Source organism: Salvelinus alpinus, chromosome 26 (genome assembly GCF_045679555.1).
Source record: "Salvelinus alpinus chromosome 26, SLU_Salpinus.1, whole genome shotgun sequence".
Lineage (NCBI taxonomy): Eukaryota > Metazoa > Chordata > Actinopteri > Salmoniformes > Salmonidae > Salvelinus > Salvelinus alpinus.
In genome coordinates this window covers 5,430,967-5,449,898 of record NC_092111.1, presented here as the reverse complement: position 1 = coordinate 5,449,898, position 18,932 = coordinate 5,430,967, and the positions used below count along the sequence as shown (strand labels likewise).

Here is an 18,932-nt window from a genome sequence, read left to right as displayed (position 1 = left end):
ACTTTTGACTGGTACTGTCTATAGGGGACAAGAATACCGTTATATGCCTTTCGCCAAACACACATATCGCTAAACGATTACTGGTACAGTTTCAACATGATGATCCTCTCCTCATTTGGACCCACATAATGCGCATGCATCGATATTATCTAGGATGCACCTGTTTGAACACTAGTTAGGTTTCCATCCAATCGGCGACAGACTTTCATGCAAATGTAACAAAATATGCATCAAGAAAATATGCTAATTTTCCCGCCAGTGGTGTGTTTCCACCAAACGGACTTGTTGCGGATAGAAATCAGTGTGTGATGATGTAGTCCACACAAAATGTCATTTCTCTCTTAAGTTTTCAAATAAAAATCGAAACTTCTATTTCCATTGCATTTTCAACTTTACCCATAGTTTTATCACAAAAAGTGTTTTGCGTTAAATAGCAAATGTGGTTCCCATCAGCTCCCGAGTGGCGCAGCAATCTAAGGCACCGCATCTCAGTGCAAGAGGCGTCACTATAGTACCTGGTTCGAATCCAGGCTGTATCACATCCGGTTGTGATTGGGAGTCCAATAGGGCGGCAGACAACTGGCCCAGCGTCGTTGGGGTTTGGCCGGAGCAGGCCGTCATTGTAAATATTACTTCTTTTTTTCTTAACTGAATTGCCTAGTTAAATAAAGGTTTAATATAAAAAACAAATGTACCTACTCTAGTCGTGGCATGTGTGCTGTAGTGAACAGCTCGCAGATACAGTGCAGGTAGGCTGTGCGGTTAGGCAAGTCTACATGATGATATTATTACGGATAACAGTGAGAATATTTTTGGGGGGTCAATTGGCAGCCAAGCATCGATCCTCATGCCACCATAATGAGACCCGAGATAATTATTGGAAAGAAGCATCAAGATCAACATGCACTTTCACCACCCTGTGGATTTCATCGTAAGTTATTTCATCCGTAGCCTAATAAACTGCATGGTTTCCCAAGTCGTAGTGGGAAGACCACAGACCATATCATGACTTCAAGTAGCATTTTTCCACAGACATTTCTCGCATAATACATTTTACCGAACAAACAAATGATTTGTCGGCATTTATAACATTTTCCCGAAACATCCTGTTTCCATCATAGCTGTCGTGATTTTTCAATACGGTATAAAAACTGTGGATGGAAATGTGGTTACTTTTAATAGAAATGTACACTTATGCCCCTGAACCTCCTGCTGAATCTCAGCAGTTAACACCACTACGCTATATTTCTACACAGATCATTCAGAAGAAATGGTCAGTTTGACTTGTATGCATGCGGTGGCCTTTCTAATTAAAACTTGTCTCGAGTACTGAGGAACCTTGAGCAAGATGGAGAGCAGGTTCAATAGCACTCAGCACTTTCACCACTTCACATCAAAAAAAGTCTCATCCAGTATAGACACCGAAATGGCCTTCTGCGCTTTGATCTCGCCGCCAAGCGATGAGGTGTTGTAGAAACCCAAGTTATCCTGTTTCCACTTTTGAAATGTGTGAAGACATTGGCTGAAAGAATTTGAAATATTTGTCACGATAGATAAATAATACCAATCTGAAAAGGAAATCGATAGTTGGAAAAGATAGAATGTATGGTATGTATAGTGCATGATACTTGCATATGCATTTCTCAAAACAAAAGATGGAGTTTTGCTTAAGACGGTGGGGTGACAGATTGATGGTCAGAGTCCACCTGGCCCTCAGCTGTAGTGTGTCTGCCTCTATCATACAGAGCCAGATTTCACTGACTGGGGTTCAGAGGTCAAGGATAGGTGACACACAGCCATACCCTGGACACCCTCCAAACCGTGGCTTTGTCCCAAATTGCACCATATTCTCCATATAGTGCACTGGTCAAAAACAAATAATGTTGCTCAAACAGAAGGGGGAACTAACAAAGCAACAACCAACAACCAAAACGAAACAGGTGGGATTTTAGGAGGGGTTCTGAAAGACACTCATGGGGGTGCCCACTGAAAGTTGACTAGCAACAACAACTGGAACCTAAAAGACACCGACCATGAGAGGCCACCAAACTTGGCGCAAAACAAAATCAGACAAAGGATTGTTTGTCTAGACATCAAAATAGGAATAGCCAACTAAAGGTGTTAACGCTCTGCATCTAACAAGACAACTGGAGTACTGGGCCAGCCACTCTTAAATAGCACCTGGGCCAGCACAGATGAAACACCTTCCCACTAATGAGATGAACAAGACACCACAGGTGTAACACATACTGACTAACGATGTGACACCAATCGGTACGTCCTAAGTGCTAACGTACTAAAGTCCAACCTCAAAACATAAATGGAAAAACCAAAGCCTGTAATAATATCCAATTCCCTCTCTTCTCTCTGTCTGAGTCACTGCTTTAACAGAATGTCAATAACAATGCAGGAAGGTTGAATTAGTCTCCAGTATCTCTGCTCTCCTCTCTCTCCCCTCCTTGACCCTCTTTCTTCACTGTCACTGACGTCTAGAGTTTAAGTACTCAGGTTGTGCTGTAGAGATGACTGGTTTCTCCCCAGTGTACAGTTAGCCAGTGCACTAGCACTAACAGTCAGTCCCCGTCCAACCCTCCAACTCACCACCTCCCACTTCTTCATCCCCCTCCTCCCTTTTTCTCTCTCTCCCCTTCTCTCTCCTTCACTCTCTCACTTGGCTTCATATTGATCTGAATTCCTTTGTTTCTTATTGATCCGCCACTCCACCCTCTGCCGCATTAAACAAACATAAAGACACACACACACACTCTGGAAAAGCACACACACACCCACTCACATAGGACATATGTGAACTGCGTCAATGCATGCACGTTGTGAAGACAGGTCTGTATCTGAATTGTATTTAATGGAAATACCACTATGCATGCATAAATATGCACTCACTCAGTGCTATTCCCGTCAATGTCTCTATCTCTCTCTGTCCCACACACACCTGCGGACACACTTAAAAAGGTCTCTCCTTAAATGATCAGACAAGCAAATGACACAGAATGGAGACCAGATTCCATATTGACCCAACACTCCAGAGCTGAATTGAAAACAGAGTCAGACCTTGCAGGTAACACAATTAGGCTAAAGCTGCTGTTCATTTTTCAGTGTTGACGTTTTTGAAGGGGCTTTACATTTTTGTTTAGTGTTGCATTGTCATTGTTGTTTTTTGGCAACACTGGCACCACACATACAATTCATTCATAGAAGGATGTCTACACTCTTAGAAAAAAAAAGAGAACCTTTTGAAGAACCCGTTTTAGTTCCATACTGTAGAACCATTTTGGTTCCAGGTAGAACTCTCTTGGGTTCCATGTAGAATCCTTTCCACAGAGGGTTCTACATGGAACCCAAATTGGTTCTCCTATGGGGACAGCCGGAGAACCTCTTTGGGACCCTTTTTTTCTAAGAGTGTAGTATGCATGGGGAAGTATGAAGGACACAAGTGAAAACTCAATGAGTATCCAGACCGAGATTCACTTGAACATACACTTTAAGAAACATCAATATTTTAGGCTCAACTTCCTTCTTGCTGATTCAGAGCCATAATGATGCGTCTCTGATAATGACCCCCTGACAGGTTGTCTGACCTCCCAAACCATCCCCCCTCACAATCTCTGGTTGGTGGCATCAAGTTGCCGTAACACCTGACTGTTTAGCCTGGTCTTTGACCTCCTTTAAGGGCATGCTGAGCTCAATCTTACATCTCCAGCCATGGTTTAAATTCAAAGGGATGGGAGAGGCAGGGGAAGGGGCAACAGTTCCTCTGGTGATGTTAGATCAAAACACACTGCAGGCAACACTGATCTCTTACTGAAGGCATGCTTCCCATCTGAAACAGTTTGGAGCAGTTTGTGCATATATTAGGATGACATTTTGTGATGTTGTCGTTCGTTTTGTCCTTCGGCAAGGGTTTTTTCAGCTGTTCGTGCACACAAAAATGTTTGAGGCAAACCGAAGTTCTGAAGTTACGTTTTGTGACGTTTTTGTTGGTTTTGGCCTTCGACAAGTTTTTTTTTTGTTAGGGCTGTTCGGAAGGCGAAGTCTACGCCCTTTCATCGGTAATTGGTCAACAGTAAGGATTACTCAATGAAGAGTTTGTTGTCATTCAAAGATGGACGACTCGTTTTCATATACATTTTTTCATTTGAGAAATACTGCACCAAACATCCTAGTTAAATATAAAAATGTGCGACTAAGATTTCCTTGGCAAACATGTAAAAGTGAATGACATATCTTGACTATTTTGAGGAAGTGTATACTGGCTACGCGTCTCCAGATTGACAAACGGTACTAAGGATGCTTTTTCCCCTTGTTTTCTTTTAAGCCAAGTTGTTTTCAAGCGAAGGTCGAAGGTATGCAAGCGCACTCGTTCGGTTCGCCGCACCGAGACAGCTAGGTGCCAGCTGAACCAAAGCATGCAGAGGCCTTAAGTGCATGCAAACACTGTGTTGAGATGTAATAATTATTGCATTTGTTTGGCTCACTACTATTTAATTTATAATGTCGGATTGTGCTGTTCATCATTGTTAATGTATTATTCATCACTATTGTCTTAAAGCATCTCTTCATGGCTTTGTATGTCATGTTCTATTCAGTCTTTGTCAATAGCACAACATCATTGTAATATTTTCACTCTTCCATTTTCCCTTTCATTATCTACACAGATAATATTGCGGATATACTCTGTTTCCTGACGTAAAGCTACAATATGTAACTTTTTGGTCAACCTGACCAAATTCGCATTGAAATGTGTGTTATAGATCTTTCATTCCCATTGAAGGCAAGTCTAATAAGCTGTAGATATGTTCTATGTGTGCTATTTCTATTCTTTCCGTTCTGAAGTTTAGTTTTTGCTCTTTTGCTTTGGTTTCGTACACCAGCTTCAAACAGTTAAATATACAATATTTTTGCTAATGGAAAATATATTTCACAGCGGTTTAGATGGTACAATGATTCTCTACACAATGACTGCTTGTTTTGTCAAAAACTGAAATTAGGCAAACTATTAGAATTGTAGTGATTTCTGCATAGTTTATCTATAAGACTATGAGCTATTATGATTTCGGTTCAATGGGTTTACTCTACTATTGTTATTTATTGTTCAAAGATTTGCTTCACAAATGTTTAGCTTACATTATCCAATGCTCTATGTTTCCATCGGAAATAGCACTGGACAAGGTCAGGTCTGAACTGTGGACATATGAATTGATTTATTAATATATAATAATAAACAGCCTATTCTCTGTTGCTTTCAGGAATGCTGTGGTCTACTCTTGTCTTGAGTCCGTGGAAACTTCCCACTAAGGAGGAACAATGGAAAGAATTTCAGTCCAGCCTCAGTAAGGTAAAGCTGCCTCCAATCTTTCTCTCTCTCACCCTTTTTTCACACCCTCTTTTTCTCTTTCCCTCTCTCGCTCTCTCTTTGTCTCCTCTCTCTCTCTCTCTCTCAGACACACACACACACACACACACACACACACACACACACACACACACACACACACACACACACACACACACACACACACACACACACACACACACACACACACACACACACACACACACACAGAGCGAGAGAGACACACAGAAACACGCACATATACACACATATGTGAATGTTCTGGCAACTTCAAATCTCATTCCACTCACAATCACTCCCACTAGTAGCTATTTCAAACAGATGGTAGAATATCTAATTTACATAAAACATCAAATAATGAGCTATATCAACTTTTTCAATGGGCTATATTAGAATTGGGTACAAGTACATTGACTTACATAGGCTACAAAAACACATGTTCCACACGTGCACTCACAGGATTGGCACAATACCCATAGCAACTGAAAACTGCGCCATAGTAACTATTGGGCATCTTGCCAAGCCATTGAGGTTGCCAGGCAGTGTCAGTGTTCCCATGGTAACATCTTATGCTGCCTTTGTAAATATGGGAGAGAGAAATGGGGGAAGAGAATAGAGGGGTGGGGACTACTACAGCATCTCGTATCATCTTGAGAAAGCTAATCATTTATGGTCTGGGAGAAGCAGATACTTACCCTGGCCTTGAATCAAGTTGCCATCTGGCTGAAGAGGGAAAGTTTGTATGTGGGGTGGTCTGAGCCTTGCTCTCCCATACAGAGAACCAGACCCAAACTCTAAAGAGTACAAGGGACTGTATATGACTCCGGAGAGGAGTATAACACATTCCAGCATCCTCCCCAACGTCTAACGGTCACATAAACACACTCTCATAAAAGTTCTGAAAATAAAAGGGAAAATAATTACCACATATCCACACAGTATACACAGTTTATACTCCCACCTGCCTCCGCTCTGGTGAGGTAATGCGTGTCACGTCGACTTGCCGTCCAACTCAATCTGCTTTTCCAGTTAGAAGAGGAGACAATGATAGATTGAGTCAAGACTCTCCACTCAACAATTTATTTGTTGCCATGCAGACTTCATGGACTCTGCTCTCCGGCTGTCTGGGTACACAGTGGCTTAGTTGTCTGTCAATCAAATCACAGTGGAGACATGTTAAGTCTTAAGACGTGTCATTTTTTTTAAAAGTGTGTCAAAGGTGTATCTGTCACCTGAGCTCATTATTTTTAGCTTTGTATCACTTTCTCAGTGATTGACAAAGATCAGACTGGCACGTTTGATACCAATGCAGCTGTCACGTCGCTCTAGTGTCTCTATCCAGTCAAGTCAGAAGCATATAAATTCAAAAGATTTTGTTTTGCCTTCCCTCCCTGTTAAGTCAAACTGTGTTTTAAATGTATTATCTTCCTCAAATCTCATTTAAGACTTTGTCAATCTCTCAACTTTTGACTACAAGAACAGATGTTACGTTTATTCTTTTAACAAACAAACAAGCTTTGGTTACTTTTTTTCTTTCTCTCTCCTTATATCCTTAATGGATAAAAAAAAATGTAACTGCTGGTTACTCAGAAGGGGGCCAATGTCCTTCTATCTTCAGTGAATATCCAGTGGGACACTGTTTGCGTCCCAAAAGGCACCCTATTCCCTATGTAGTGCACTACTCTCGGCCCTGGTCAATGGCTGTGCACTATGTTGGGAAAAGGGTGTCATTTGGGACGTAGACACTGTTAGTTACAGAGACGGGCTGGGAGGGAGCCACCCACTGTGAAACAGCTGGAAAGTTTGACCATCCATCAGTCAACTGTGCAGTGCCAAATTTGGATTCTGTCGACGGATGTGCTTCCTTCTCTCACCTTAACAAGCCCAACTCTGGTGTCTGGTGCAAAGTCACAGATTCCCAGACAGAGCCTAATAAGTGCATGTACTGTCACTCTCTGAATATACAGAGAGGAATTTCTAATTCTTTATTATATCTAAATATTCTTCATCAATATTTGTCTTGACGGTGGAGCTCTGTGCTACGATCCTCCAACCCTCCCAATTAATTTGGTGTCAATCAAGTTGTTTGAATAGTCATCTACAATAGCTTCACATAACCCCAAACCATCTTGGGTTCATAAACCATAGACTGGCATCCAACGCAAGGGCTTTCCATCAGGCTTACACTGGCACACAAACACACACACAGACTGGCAGAGAAATGGCATTGGCACAACCATGCCGCATACACACGTGATTCGACTACGAATGAGACAGTGAGAGAGATTGAAAGGAGAGGAGCGGAATCAAGGGGATGAAGAAGGGAGACCTGTATGAAAAGAGAGATTGTCCAACAACAAAAAGAGCTGGAAAAGATTTCTCAGACAAATGTTTAGCAATGAAGGACAACTGAGAGGCACTTAGAGACCGGGGAAGCCGGCCAATGAAAGCGAATGAAGGGTAGACGGGCTTTGTGGGGTAGACTGAAGGAGAAAGAGAAGTGGCGAATGGGGTTTGCAGTTGGATGCCATCCAAAATGAGTTAAAAAAAAAGAAAAAGATTACGATCTGTAATGTCTCCACTGATCATACTTTTCATAATAGGTTTGACATTGGCACTAAATCTATTGAAGGGCATAAAAGTTGGTCTTTCCCACCTGATATATCTGTGTAATATATCAAACGAAGGGTAGACTCAGATAGCTGGCTCTGGTGATGGCATTTATGCTCATACATAGGCCTAGACAAAAAGCCACTGACGTAATTGTCGCAATACGAATTTCCCAGTCAATATGCATCAGTTGACATGAAACCTTGTTCCCGCGCCTCAACCTTTTGGTCAACAGAAATTCCGTAAGGCTTTAGCTCGCCAACTCAGAAGTGAAGGATGTTTTTTTTTTGGCGCATTAACCAAGCTGAATGGGGAGCCTAGCAAAGCTGTGTAGCTATCAAGTAATCAGTGAGTCCTTCAGGCACAAAGGAAGAGTGTCAAAACACCACCATTGACTTCCAACAACAGCCAATTTACTGCTGTTATCGGAGAGGAAAAGATCTGCACCTCACTCTGCAGTCTGTACGCGCCTATCAAAATCAGCTCCCTATGTTGTGCAGTGAGAGAGACTGACCCAATGTTGAGCTGTAGATCTGCACCTCCCTCTGCAGTCTGTACGCGCCTATCAAAATCAGCTCCCTATGTTGTGCAGTGAGAGAGACTGACCTAATGTTGAGCTGTAGATCTGTAACCCATGATTACTCATATTTTACAAATAAAAAATCAAACCTGGATCTACCATCAGGACAAGTGTTGCTTCATTGATCAGAGAAGGGAGTATATTATATTAGTACATATTATACTCCCTGTTTTAGGCACTCCCATATGATTATTAAGACAGAATGTCTACTGATACAATGACTCATGCTGTGGTGATTGAACGAGTGTGCTAAAAGAAGATATCTAGCATCATCCTTTCCAAATCACTACACTCTATGTCTTGATCATTCTTGTGTCACAATCTTATTGCCATCAGTTGATAGTCTAGTGAAGAGTGATCCTACAGACCTTTTTACCTGAGTAAAGTGATGATTATCAGTTCACAAAGAGAGACAATAATTCTGATGTTTTTTTTGTGGGAGAAGAAGGAGAAAGGATGAGACTGAACTCAGCATTTCTAGACTGCTTTAGAATAATGAAGTATTCTCAGTATTCAAGGGGATGCACCACATTATTGTTTAAGTACGTCAGACAGATTGCAGGTAGAGTGCCTGGCTTTGTGCTGTAAGACAGTGAAGGGGATGGGTCCCAAATGGCACCCTATTCCCTTTATAGTGCACTACTTTTGACCAGATCTGGCACTATAAAGGGAATAAAGTACCATTTGGGACGTAACCAAGGTCTTGCCATAAGTGAGTTGAAGGGGGAGGGGATGTCTTGAAGGTTCAATCACGTACCACAAGAGGGAGACAATACCACAGAAATGCATTAGGTGGATGCATTTCTTAACCCTCGCGCATTTTTTTAATCACTTTGGAATCTGAACATTTCATCATGATACCCTGTACAATGTTAGGATATAAGTTAACAAACCTTTCTGGATTATTATTATTTTTTTTTTTTTAATTCAGGATGACTTTCGAACCAATTTTGAATTGTATGATGAATCGGGTGAAAAACATACTGTATTTAGAGTAAAAATACTGAAAGGACAGACCATTAAAGAGATGGACAGTCATTCTGTCAGGAAACTCCAGCAGTGACCCTGCTCTAAGAGGGCTCTGCAGTGTGAGGTAGTTGGTTGTATTGTTTCGCATAATAAACAGCCTGGAGATAACTGTACAACCTTCTAGCTTTCCCTGCGGTGTCACCAATACATCATCCAATGGACCCCTTCTCTCAACTCCCCTGTGGTAAGTATGAAGAGTTGACTAAAGACCCCACAACAGTTCTGGACATTTAGACAGAGTGGGCCATTTAGAAAGTGTCAGCTCTACGCTACGACGCTCCATTAATCTTGCTTTTTAGTTCAGGACTAGGTTGAATCTGTGTCCAGGAAACCGCCCCTAAAAATACCTTTACTATGTATTCTGTCAATTTATAATGAACAATGTATAATGATGTGTAATACCACTGAGTAAGAAATGTGAAATAGGGCTGTGTCCCAAATGGCCGCCCCCAGGTGATGAAGGTAGGAAACAACACCTCCACTTTGCTGATCCTCAACACAGGTGCCCCACAAGGGTGCGTGCTCAGCCCCCTCCTGTACTCCCTGTTCACCCATGACTGTGTGGCCACGCACACATCCAACTCAATCATCAAGTTTGCAGACGAGACAACAGTAGTAGGCTTGATTACCAACAATGACAAGACAGCCTACAGGGAGGAGGTGAGGGCTCTGGGAGTGTGGTGCCAGGAAAATAACCGCTCACCCAACGTCAACAAAACAAAGTAGCTGATCGTGGACTTCAGGAAACAGCAGAGGGAGCACCCCCTTATCCACATCGACAGGACCGCAGTGGAGAAGGTGGAAAGCTTCAGGTTCCTCGGCGTACACATCACTAACAAACTGAAATGGTCCACCCACACAGACAGTGTGATGAAGAAGGCTGCCCTCTAGGACACCTACAGCACCCGATGTCACAGGAAGGCCAAAAAGATAATCAATGACAACAACCATCCGGGCCACTGCCTGTTCAACCTGCTACCATCCAGAAGGCGAGTTCAGTCCAGATGTATCAAAGCTGGGGCCGAGAAAATGAAAAACAGCTTCTATCTCAAACCATCAGACTGCTAAATAGCCATCACTAGCACATTAGAGGCTGATGCCTGTATACATAGACTTGAAATCACTGGCCACTATAATAATGGAAAACTAGTCACTTTAATAATGTTTACATATTTTGCATTACTCATCTCATATGAATATACTGTATTCTATTATATTCTACTTTATCTTAGTCTATGCCGCTCTGACATTGATAATCTCATATGTATATATTCTTAATTCCATTCCTTTACTTAGATTTGTGTGTATTGTGTATACTGTTGTGAAAGTGTTAGGTATTACTTGTTATATTTTACTGCACTGTTGGAGCTAGAAACACAAGCATTTCGCTACACCCGCAATAACATCTGCCAAACACGTGTGACCAATAAAATTTGATTTGATTTAGATTTTATGTATTCCCTAAATAGTGCTGTACATTTGAACAGTGCCCATAGGGACGCAATCTATGTGTGCGATTGAATAAGGGGCATAAGAGGCCGATTAAGGCACATTATTTAGACTTTGAAAATGTTACTTGAATTTCATCCCAACATTCATATTTTTTTATAAACAAATACCCTAATGCAACCAAAATGTCAATTCGATTGAAATAGACATGGAATGACATAAGGAAAATGGTATTCTCATTAATATATGCTGTTGACATCAGGGCTTTTGTTCCTGAATGTGAAACTCCAAAAGCACTTAGACAGTGAGGGAAATCCATGCAGACATCAACATGGTCTGCTGTTTGATAAGTATTTGGTGCAGCATGTGGACGTATAGAGCTTTTATCAATTATTCTCCTACACAGTTTGAGATTTCTCAACTGCGCTCTGTTAACTAGAGGTACACATACAATAACATAACCTAAACACCATTATCATGGTTTGTTCATGGTCACAGATTACAGTGTATTGCCCTTTTTATTGTTGCACTCCCCCATTGCCATTACAGGTTATGACAGCCTCTGGTCCCGTAATATAGAGCAAATGGAAATTTGTGATGCTTTTAACCATTTTGTCTCAGCTGGCCACCTTTTTGAAAGAATAGTTTCTGAGAATTCCTCTAATTTCTCTATAGGGAGTTTATTTAACTTGAAACAGACTGTACAGACAATCTTATTTTTTTCATTTCAAGTATTTTATGTCTGATATATTTAGTACCTTGCTAAAGATCGATGGGAAAAAAATCCCCATGGGCTTACTACAGCTCTCTGCCCGACTCATTGTTGAATCATTAACCGTTATTTTTTACTTGACAATTGCTACTGGTGTTATCCCCTTCTGGAAAATGGTGGAGATCCTTCTGACTTGGATAACTTGGAAATTGGGCGATAGTTATCTTGCCTAGCCAAGGTATTAGAATCCCTGACCAACTCCCAGCCCTTGTTGATTTAAAACTTGTACTTACAGTAATGCGAGCAAAACTAAATATATGTTGCTCTCTAATTCACGCAAAGAAAATTCTCAGATGGACTAAACACAGTGCCTTCAGAAAGTATTCACACCCCTTGACTTTTTCCACAAAAGCAGACATTGAATATCCCTTTGAGCATGGTGAACACCTACAGAGTTTAATGGCTGTGATAGGAGAAAACTGGAGGACGGATCAACAACATTGTTGTTACTCCACAATACTAACCTAATTGACAGAGTATAACTTCTTATGGGCAGGTGGGACGGTAGCGTCCGGTGAAATTGCAGAGCGCGAAATTCAAATTACAGAAATATAAATATTTAACATTCATGAAAATACAAGTATTATACATCAAAATTAAGCTTAACTTCTTGTTAATCCAGCCAATGTGTCAGATTGCAAAAAGGCTTTAGGGCGAAAGCACACCATGCGATTATCTGAGGACATACAAAAGCATGAAAAACATTTTTCAACCAGGTGCGACACGAAAGTCAGAAATAGCGATATAATAAATGCCTTACCTTTGAAGATCTTCTTCTGTTGGCACTCCAAAAGGTCTCAGTTACATCACAAATGGTCCTTTTGTTTGATCCATAAAAACTCAGTTTAGCTGGCGCGCTTCATTCAATAATCAACCGGTTTCCCTCCTTCAAAATGCATACAAAATGAATCCCAAACGTTACCAATAAACTTATCCAAACAAGTCAAACAACGTTTATAATCAAACCTCAGGTACTCTAATACGTAAATAAACGATCAAATTTAAGATGGAGAATAGTATGTTCATTACCGGAGATAAATAACAAAGAATGTGCTTTCATCCACGAGCATGGAAACACTACAGCCAAAATGGGAACCACTTAGAAAAACTACAACTTCTAGCTAATTTTTCAAAAACCAGCCTGAAACTCCTTCTAAAGACTGTTGACATCTAGTGGAAGCCCTAGGAACTGCCATCTGGGAAGACTTCGCCTCATAATAAACATGAAAGCCAGTGGAAACAGTGGTAGGCGGATTTTGTTTTTTTTGGGATGGTTTGTCCTCTGGGTTTTGCCTGCCATATCAGTTCTGTTATACTCACAGACATTATTTTAACAGTTTTAGAAACTTCAGAGTGTTTTCTATCCAATGCAATTATATGCATATCCTAGCTTCTGGGCCTGAGTAACAGGCAGTTTACTTTGGGCACGTCATTCATCCGAACTTCCGAACACTGCCCCCTAGCCCTAAGAGGTTTTAAATATCTGTGCGTTTGGATTGATAAATATCTAATGTATTAAAACGCCAAACCCATTCACAGGGATGGTTAACTCTTGGGGTTCCACCAGTCTGCACCAATCTAGGTAGATCTGCTTTCAGTTTTAATGCCCCCCATTCTTGGACTAGCCTGCAGAACTTCTTGCATCTTGGTTCCCTGGTGCTGCCAGGGCGGTTTAAGATTATAGTATTAGATGTGTTGAATGAAAGTTGCAGTTGTTTTGATTGAATTCAGAGATTGTTTTGGTTGTAATGTTGAAAGTTGTAATGTAGTTTTCTTTTTGTTTTGTTAGAATGATCATTTTTATACTGTTGTATTGCTGTGCTCAGGGCACCTTTCAAAATGAAACCCTGGTCTCAATCAGTTTCCCCTGACTACATACAAGTTAAATAAAAAAAATAGGCACACGCCCTGGATTATATAGCCTTTGAATAAAATGGACAGGTGACAGGTTTCTACTGTGATCTCGTAAATTCGCCATCTTCACAAGAGTCTGCTGTTCTGTGTGGTTGCAGGAAGTACAGCTATTAGTACCAATATGTCTGAAAGCATGGGAGCTTTGAGCTCCCCCCACCATACTGCCTTCCCCCTCTCCTCCTCCTCGCCTTACAACCCCCCTCCACTCCCCCTAAGTCCCCCCCAGTGTGTCTGGCTAGTGGCTCAGACAGTCACTATCCGCATTGCGTTACAGTGCTCGAGTAAGGCGAGAAAAAGAACACATATCATTCATCTGTGCCTGCCGCTGTTTTATCTTTAAGCACTCAAAGAAATACTTGCTTGATCTCTCCTCCAACAGGATAAATATACCCAGCATGGCACTAGTGCCAACTATTGTCTGCTATTTTGGAATTTCGTGCCATTCATAGGTTTGTGGGGGCACTTTGTTATTTTTGACTTTCTGACATTCCTTTCAAGCCGTCAACCGTTGATGTTTCATTCTTGATATTACCAATTGTCTCATATGACTTTATCTTGATTGTGTTATATTCACATACAACCTGTGTTGGTTTAAACGTGCTACACAACTGTGGCGCGGAATAAGTGAATCACGTAACATGAAAATAACAGTGAATCTGTTCATGTGTGCATTTGAGATAAACGTGTCTGTGCCAAGTAGAAATGATCAATGAAGAGATGGCAGTTATATGCATATTATAATTGGGATTCTAACTGTAAAACATTTATATTAAGAGATATTTATAAGAGGCAGATTCTTAGGGACATATTTGCCTCAGAGGTACTGAGTGTTGTTTAGATGTAGAGATGATGCTAGATGTATGTTGTTTACATGCCCAGTGTATAATAGTGAGGACGGTGGTGGTCGAACAGAATGTGAGGTTACTCACTTTTGGGCTTGATGTGGCTTTGATCCTCATGCTGTGTGAATACCACAGCCTCAGTCTCTGTTTGCTCCTGCCACTGCCACCTTCCCCCACTCCCTCCCTCCAGCTCTCACACACATTTACTCTCTTTCCCAGATGCACGAGCACAGCAGTGTACGAGCACACACATCACACATGCAAGTGTGCACACACACACATACGTACAGATAGACACACACACGTAAAGACACACATGCGCGCACACAGACTGCAAGATGGGCGAGACAAGTCGTCACGCCTGAAAAAAAACACAAGGGTGAGAGTATGAGCGAGAAAGAGAGAGAGAAAGTGAGAGGGGGGAGGAGGAAAAGGGAATAGATGGAGATGAGGGGAAAGGGGGTGAGAGACAGAGCAGGGGAGGCGGGGACAGAGCGGTGAGAATGTCAGCAGGCGAGAGAGAAAGATGGACTGTAAGCTTGCATATGTGTTTTGTGTGTGTTTGTGTGTGTGCGATGTATATAGGTGACACAGATTTATGAGGGGAGGAGGTCAGAGATGGAGGCACTGGCTGGTGTTTGTGGTAGGGGGTTGTGGAAGTATGGCCGTAAGTACAGCAGTAATGGCATCAATGCGATTGTCTGTGGTGTACCTGTCTCACACAATGGCTGCTTGGACTCTAATCGCCCGGAGAATTAGGGATCTGACTTGGCACATGGAGACAGCCATTAACAGAGCCAGGGACAGAGCCTGTGAGAGGGATAGGAGAAGGAGAGAGAGACAAAAAAGAGAACGCTGGGGGAGTAGAACGGGCACCTTTTTCATGTTACTGTCTAGGCTACAGCCCTGAAAAAAAGGAAGACAGTGAAGATGGAGCAGGATAGGGTTTATTGTGCTTTATTTCCTTTACCGATGGAATAATCGTCCTTTTTCTCAGTGGGGTAATAGATCAATAACTAATCGAGAGTGTGTGTGTCTGTGTGTGTGTGTGTGCTACTGTGCATGTTTGCATGCGTGTGTGTGTGTGCACGCTCTTGTGTATGCATGTACAGTATGTGCATCCATTTGTGTGTATGTATGTGCACACAGTCATGTGTGTGAGTGTGTTTACACAAGGAGCACAAATTCTACACCAGCTAAAGCCAAAATGGTGAGTGGATACACTCGAGCGAATAGGCAAACGAAAAGAGAGAAGCTATCTATCTGACCTCTTTGGCTAGCCGCCGTTATTCTCTTTCCATTTCTTCTTTCACATTCATCCTGTTTTTTTTTTTGCGTGGTGTTTCTACTCCCTCTCTCTCTGGTTTTCTTCATCCACCTTCCTCTTGTGCTCTCATGCTTTGGAGAGAAAGGAGGAGCTCGTCAATCTGGGACGGGGAAAACCTGAGGGACAAGAGGAAATTGAAGGGGTCTAATTTCAGACAGTACATGCTACATGCACCTTCGTTGTGTTGGATTTATTTGCATGACATGTATGTATTCCGTTGCATGAGCTCGGAGATGTGTTCTTGCTGCCTTGTGAAGGCCATCTTCCCCATCTGTCTTTAACATGCATGATCTGTCTTTAACATGCATGCAGCAAACTTAGCGCATCGGTAGTATCTCAGTAGTTTTAAGCCTTTTTTTACTTTTAAGAAAGCATTTCTTTAGTTATGTTTCACTGTTTGTCTAATATAGACTAGCGTAGAAATGTGTCTGTAAATCAATGATATTTCTACTAAATATACATTTAAACTAGAATATGGGTGTGGGTACGCAGACCCACGAACCACTGCGGCCCCTCATGAGTTAAATTTTTTTGTGGCCCCCTCCCCATCAAAGTTGCCCATCCCTGGTTTAGACAATAGTATGTCCGTCTGTTTCAACAGTAACTTTTTCTCTGTCTGTCTACCACTAGGGGGTAACTAGAGGAATGAAATGCATATACAATATCTTCATGTCTTGAAAGATTCAAATGAAAACACAAGAATGGTACAGCGCATCAATACCATCCAATGATTCTTTCTTTCTTTTCATCTTTCAGGTAACATCTCTGGCAAGTTTTGGAGGTTTAGAGATGAGCCATTATGAGGTGGAGCCGTTCGCCAACCCAACACACAACACAATTATATGGTATCCAAACTAGTGGCAGATTGACTCTTTCTTTCAGGGATCGTCATAAGTAAGTTTCCCATTAACTGCTGTTCGCCGTTTCGCTACAAAAGGCCTTTATACACTTCCCACCATCATCCAAATGATGACTCTGATTGTGACGTGATAATGACATGCTCTATTGTCTTTGTTGTATTGTACCTTTTATCCTCAAATAGATTCACATTAAGTATATTTAGAGACTTGACTTATATCTACGCATGTTTTGTTGTCCCTGAGACCCTTAACCTGTGATTACTTGAAGGTCACAGGTGAGGTCCTTGGGAACAAGGCTGCATGCAAGTTCATCTGGATTTGGGGGAATAAAACAAAAAACTATTAGGAGAGGGGTAAGAATGATGTAATCGGGATCAAGAAGATGTCATCGGATGAACAGCCAGGAAGCACGGAAATATCACCACCTAAAGCACCAGTTACCCTACTGGAAATTTGACACAAAATAAACACATTCTGTTTGCAATTCTAACATGTTCCATCTCATGTGAAATTACTTGATTACCTGTTTCCTGTGCATTTGTAATGTGTTTTGGAACTACAAAGGCACTCCAAACAACCTTTAAGGTGTTTATGAAAAAAAAAAGTATGTTACAATTCGATTTGTGTTACAATAAATGTTGTTATTGTGAAATGAATGTACATTCATACGTTTTTAGCATGTACATTTCTGGTAGGGGACCCTCACAAAATTGTCTTTAATAGAATAATAATATTATTATTATTCACAAATGTTAAGGCTAAACTCCATTGTACTGATAAAGGAAATACACATTTTCTTGGAAAAAATGTATAAGGGATGACATTGACATTGTAAATAAGGACACTAAAATTATGTCACACAAGCAATTAACAAAGGTGTATGGAGTATAACGAACTCATCGCAGCAGAGGACATTTCTCAAAATAGAAAGGAATGAATTGGTTTGTCTGCCTCCAATGAAAAACCATGCATGGCTTAAAATGACTAGTATAAATCGTAAAATGTATCAGTTTCACTTAAGGTCGAGAGGTTTGATAACTACGCCGCATATAATTCTAGATAGTTGGGAACAGATTTTTTATGTCCCAATACCATGGCATCGGGTTTATGAACTGATTTACAAAACAACAATTGAAGCATAAATCCATTATTTTTAATTTAATGTTATTATGTAAAATTCTCACCACAAAAGGAATGCTTAATATATGGGGCATTGAACAGTGAGTCCTGTGCAGACTCTGCCACGAAGAAATAGAATCAATAGATCATCTCTTTTGGTACTACCCTTCGGTGGCTCGCTTTTGGAGTCAGGTCCACAAGTGGTTATTAAGTCATAAAGTCTGTGCTCAGATTGACCTACAAACAGTACTGTCAAGAGATTTGAAAAACCACGATCAATTATTGGGAAATATGATAATACCCTAAGGTAAAGTATTTATTATTTAGGAGAATCTCGGTAGAAATGCTACAAATAGAGAGGTTCAAGACCCTCATAAAACATCACAGTAAAATAGAAGGATGTATGCAAAAGGAAATAGTGAAATGTTAGTGTACTGGGAAAGGTGGCTTAGTCTGTGGTTATCTGAGAGTAGGAATTCAGATTTTTTTTCCTTTTTACATTTGACCTTGGAGTCCAGTGTAATTAGGAAAGAAACGTTATACACTGACGGTACAAAACATTAGTAACACCTTCCTAATATTAAGTTGCACCCCCTTTTTGTCCTACACCTTGTAGAGTTCGATCCCCGACGAATTGAGGCTATTATGAGGACAAAACGGAGTGCAACTCAATATTAGGAAGGTGTTCCTAATGTTTTGTACATTCAGTGTCATATATATATTTACAAAGTTTAAGTCGGATGTTTACATTCACTTAGGTTGGAGTCATTAAAACTCGTTTTTCAACCACTCCAAAATGTCTTGTTAACAAACTATAGCTTTGGCAAGTCGGTTAGGACATCTCCTTTGTGCATGACACAAGTAATTTTTCCAACAATTGTTTACAGACAGATTATTTCACTTATAATTCACTGTATCACAATTCCAGTGGGTCAGAAGTTAACATACACTAAGTTGCCTGTGCCTTTAAACAGCTTGGAAAATTCCAGAAAATTATGTCATGGCTTTAAAAGCTTCTGCTAGGCTAATTGACATTATAAGAGTCAATTGGAGGCGTAC

General features: G+C 41.0%; 1 long non-coding RNA gene across 1 annotated transcript in view; it reads left to right on the top strand.

Moving 5' to 3' along the window:
• Positions 1–17,406, top strand: part of LOC139554503 (uncharacterized) — a 39,172-nt gene extending 21,766 nt beyond the window's left edge. The window contains exons 3-4 of the long non-coding RNA XR_011670852.1: positions 5,265–5,353; positions 16,651–17,406. This is a non-coding gene — a long non-coding RNA (uncharacterized lncRNA). The remainder of the gene's footprint in view (positions 1–5,264; positions 5,354–16,650) is intronic.
• The last annotated feature ends 1,526 nt before the right edge of the window (positions 17,407–18,932 follow it).